The following is a 4,644-nucleotide window of genomic DNA, read 5'->3' as shown; positions in this document are numbered from 1 at the left end:
GGCCCCTACATTTATTATATTACTTATAACAAGGAAAGGATGGGGCACATAGCCAGGGTTGCTCCTGAAGGCTGCAACCATCACCTGTATTTTTAAGGAAAACCACCACATAAAATCTCCCATGGCAGGTCACATTTTTGATACTTATTAAACATTATCATGACTTAATTTTCCTTCAGAATCAAAAGCCACAAATTAATATACCAAAAAGCATATAAAGAAAACACATTAAAAAACATACATTACAACAATTTATAAGCATACTTAAATACATAAAATACAAAATATATATAATATATAAACTATAAAATATAAAATATATGTATATATGTATACATAGTATGTGTGTATGAATGTATGTGCATATGTGTACAACAATTTATTTATTTAGTAGTTTTATTATCAGACTTTATTATTATCTATACTAGAGGCCCAGTGCACGAAATTCATGCACTCAGGGGGTCCCTCAGCCCGGCCTGCACCCTCTCACAGTCCGGGAGCCCTCAGGGGATGTCCAACTGATGGCCATAAGCTCGGCTTGTGGCTGAGCGGTGCTCCCCCTGTGGGAGCACACTGAGCACCAGGGGGAAGCTCCTGTGTTGAGCGTCTGCCCTCTGGTGGTCAGTGCTCGTCATAGCAACCAGTTGTTCCGCTGTTCAGTCAATTTGCATATTAGCCTTTTATTATATAGGATTCTTGAAGGTATTTACATGTATATGTGAATGGCAGAAAAACTTTATAATGGTGTGCTATTGTACATCACTTCCCAACTTCACATCCAGTGACATGATGTTAGTAGCTTGAAATCAACCATGGTGGGAGTATTTACACCACATAGAAATTTGCAAACACTCCAAATCAGAGCTTTTTCCACTGGAGAAAGCTAATTTTTAAACATTAACCAACACACAATTGGAAAAAAAACATACCAACCATCCATCAAAAGGTTGAATAAACCTTGACACTCAATAAAGTACAACAGAACTATGAAAGGAAATGGGGCAACTTTTAACGGCTATAAAAGTGATCTTCAGAGCATATAGGGAAGTGAAAAAAGCAAGTTGAAGAACAGTATGTATAATATGCTACTTTTTATTTTTAAAACGAGGGAGGACACAATGTATGTACTACATTTTAAAAGTCATGTAACCCAAAAATATTTAATCGAAGAAGCTCCTAAGTATAACCTGTACAACTGTTTTCAAAGGCTCAAGCAAGCTTTCCAAAATACAATCTTTCCATTTTCTCCTTCCACCAAGTAGCCCTCCTCCAAGCATGGTTCTGAGGCTGGTCCAGGAGTGGACATCTGAGTTTCCCACCTGCCAGCCAACAGAAGCTCTGTGACCTTCAGCAAGTCCTTCTCCCACTTTCCTTGAAGATGCAAACAACATAGAGTCCAGAGAAACCCTTTCAAAATCCTCACCTCACAGAGTGAATCCTGGCTGCAATCTTTTCTTCCTCCCTCCATTTTTCTTCTTCCATCTAAGCTTCCCTTATTCCATCCTCTCTCCTAAGACTCCTCAGTCTGTTATCTTCTATTTGTATCTTCTTTATTCTATCTACAACATCGGCCACATTAATACTGAATGTGACACCTCAAGTCTCCATCCACCTAACTCCTGCCAACCTCTTCCTCGTGTTGAGCTTCCAGAGAGAAGAGGTACGATTTACTGGGTCCCCCTCAAACCCCAAAAGGCCAGGACGAACCCCATGACTTGCTTGCAAAAAAGGCCACTAACACACCCAGGAGCCTCCATAAATGTTTTGAGGAGTCACAGGAGGCGACTGACGTAAAGAGGTGCCAACAGCAGACGCACCACGACCACCCCACTCCCGACCAAGCTGGCCAGGGCTCAGCCTTCCAGAAGAAAAAGAAAACAGGCAACTTCACATGTCAAAAATTATCTTAGAAAAGTCACACTACTGTATAAGTTATAAGTAAAATAATTTATGACAGTCTCCTTCCTGCCTTGTGTCCCGGAAGTGGATGTTCCACCAGATTTCACGCACAACCTCTGAATGAGGAAAGTTTGTAGGATTAAATTAATTTACCCAAGCTCACACAGCGACTAAGAGGCAGAGCCAAAATTCCAAAGCAGACCTGTCCAGCTCATAGACATGAACCTGGTACAGCATTCAGGTCTACCCAAGGCCGTGTGACCTACAGGGACCCAGGCAGTCTCTCCTGGGCTTCAGGGTCCAGACAAACGTGGGCTCCAGGTCCAAGGCCATCACTTTCCAGTCCCGAGTGGGTCAGTTGCTAAATTACTCTAAAGTCCCCTTTATCTGTAAAGAGGAGATGACAACCGTATCTACACCTCGCAGTCGTCCTCAGTGTAAAACGAGGTAAAACGCCTTTGTTTCGTGACTGGCACACAATTCAATGCAATAAATACTAGATCGTGTTACTAAGAGGATGATTCTCATCTAACAAGAAAAACAGTGAGAACAGGTGGAGAGGCCCATTGAGCTTGGAGTCGGAGCTAGCTCTGGATTTAGAAGTCCCAAGTGGGGTAGCAGTATTTGCTCTGAAAAGAACAAATGAATACAGACCTGGGCTCTTAGTCATTATTCTAAAGACACCCACTTTTTGCAGAGCTGAGCCTTCCCTCAGCAGCAAGACATATGTGCAAGGAAGCCCACGTGTTACTTATTTATTTACTTTTAATATATTTTTATTAATTTCAGAGAGGGAGGGAGAGGGAGAGAGAGATAGAAACATCAATGATGAAAGAGAATCATTGATCAGCTGTCTCCTGCACACCCCACACTGGGGATCCAGCCCGCAACCCGGGCATGTGCCCTTGACCAGAATCAAACCCAGGACCCTTCAGTCTGCAGGCCAACGCTCTATCCACTGAGCCAAACCAGCTAGGGCAGCCCACATGTTATTTTGAAAGAATATCTTTGCCTTAAATCACCTAACATTTTTTTTCTTTAATCTCCTCACCTCTTATTTAAAAAAAAAAAAAATGGCTACCTTTTTTCTCTGCATATAAAACAAACACAGTTCAAAAAAGTGGCTAGAAAAGAGGAAAGGAATTTCACTGGAAATGAGAGGCCCTTGGTTCAGGTCCCAGCTATGTTATGAGCTCCCATGTGACACAGTTTTCTCTTTGGCAAATTGAAGGAGAGGGACCAGGTGACTCTGAGATCCTTGGGAAAGTGTCAGGATGCCCAGACTCTTTATTCCCAGGAAAACCCATCTTTGTGCTGATAACAGACACACACCCTTTAGAAAAATTCAGTCCAGTAACTGAGATCTGGAAACGGATTAACTATATAACCACCTGTTCTGGTCATGCACAAATGTTATGTGACTGAAACACATCATTTCAAATGCAATACTCTACCTCTTCTGAATGAGCAAAAAAGGGGCCCAGGGACTCCGGGCACAGCTCTCGGCAATTTAGTAAGTAAGGCATGGATGCACAGGGTCTGGGGCCAGCTCACGGAAGGTTCTCCCCCTCAAGGTTATAACCCAGGAAGCTGGACAAAGCTTGGCCAAGCTGGACAAGCCAAACTCAAAGAGCAAGAGCATTCAGAGAGAAAAGGAGAAACTTACCTAAAAAGAAAAAAAAAATCAGGCATGGTTTTGAAGGGGCAAGAGGTCTCAATGAACATCTAGCATGAATGGAAACTGAATGGAGACCATTTTCAGCACAGCTAACAGCAGGGGGGAAGATGCAAAGGGTTAGGAAAGCACCATCTGAGCACAGAAAACACACTGGCAAGCTAGCCTGTTGTTGGCTCTGAGCAGCAGGGTGCAGAGCAAAAAGCAAGAAGGTGAGTGTGAGCGGTGAGGTGAGAAAAGGAGAGAGTAGCTATGAGGGAGGCTCTGAGACAGCGAGGCAGCTAACAAATGGCTTCACTGGGCCAGAAGGTAGGCAAGAGTCAGGCACTCCCTGCCATGAAACGGTCTTATGCACCATGGCTCTGTGCTGGACCCTACCCCCAAGGTAGCGCTGCAATGTTTCTTTCAGATGAGGGGCTGCAGAAGCCGCCCGAGAAGGTGAAAAATAACTCCACCTTCTACGAGGAATGTGAAGTGACCACCTACAGGGAGGGTGGAAGGGTCTGGTTTTCAATATTCTTAAATGGACAGGCTTTCCTCCAGCTCCAGAAACCCCAGCACCTCCAGCTACTGCCTTTCAAATGCAAACTCTTTCAATACCCGGAGAGAGCAGCAAGTGCTTTAAAAAAATTTTTTTTAAGGCGATGACAAGGGCTTTAGCCACAGGATGAGGGTAAAATGTTGGTGTGAACAAGAGAAAAGGGTTGACACCCATTTCACAAACACTCAGGAAGGTAATGAAGTAAGTAGATCACGCAAAAATAATGCTATTGTCTAGACGAGGGGTGGGGGAACGTCAGGCCAGTGAGCCATATAAGGCACGAGAAATCGGTTGGTCTGGCCCTGCCAAGGCATTAGGGGTGAGTTAATTAACTGTTTGACCAAATATAGCAGCTTAACTTTTAAGTTGATCATGTATGGCCCTCCTCGAATGATGTTATAATTATCCTAATGGCCCTTGGCAGAAAAAAGGTTCCCCACCGTGGGTCTAGAGTAGCCGTGGGCAAACTACGGCCAGCGGGCCGGATCCGGGCCCGTTTGAAATGAATAAAACTAAAAAAAAAAAAAAA

The 4,644-nt window shown here is 43.6% G+C and overlaps 1 protein-coding gene across 1 annotated transcript in view; it reads right to left on the bottom strand.

The window, feature by feature from the left end:
* Nucleotides 1-4,644, bottom strand: part of KIAA0922 (KIAA0922 ortholog) — a gene marked incomplete at its 5' end in the record, with an annotated part of 147,381 nt that overhangs the window by 75,202 nt on the left and 67,535 nt on the right. The gene's annotated exons all lie outside the window — the stretch shown is intronic.

This window comes from Myotis brandtii, unplaced genomic scaffold, assembly GCF_000412655.1.
Source record: "Myotis brandtii unplaced genomic scaffold, ASM41265v1 scaffold34, whole genome shotgun sequence".
Taxonomy (NCBI): domain Eukaryota; kingdom Metazoa; phylum Chordata; class Mammalia; order Chiroptera; family Vespertilionidae; genus Myotis; species Myotis brandtii.
This window is presented reverse-complemented; position numbering and strand designations above follow the sequence as displayed.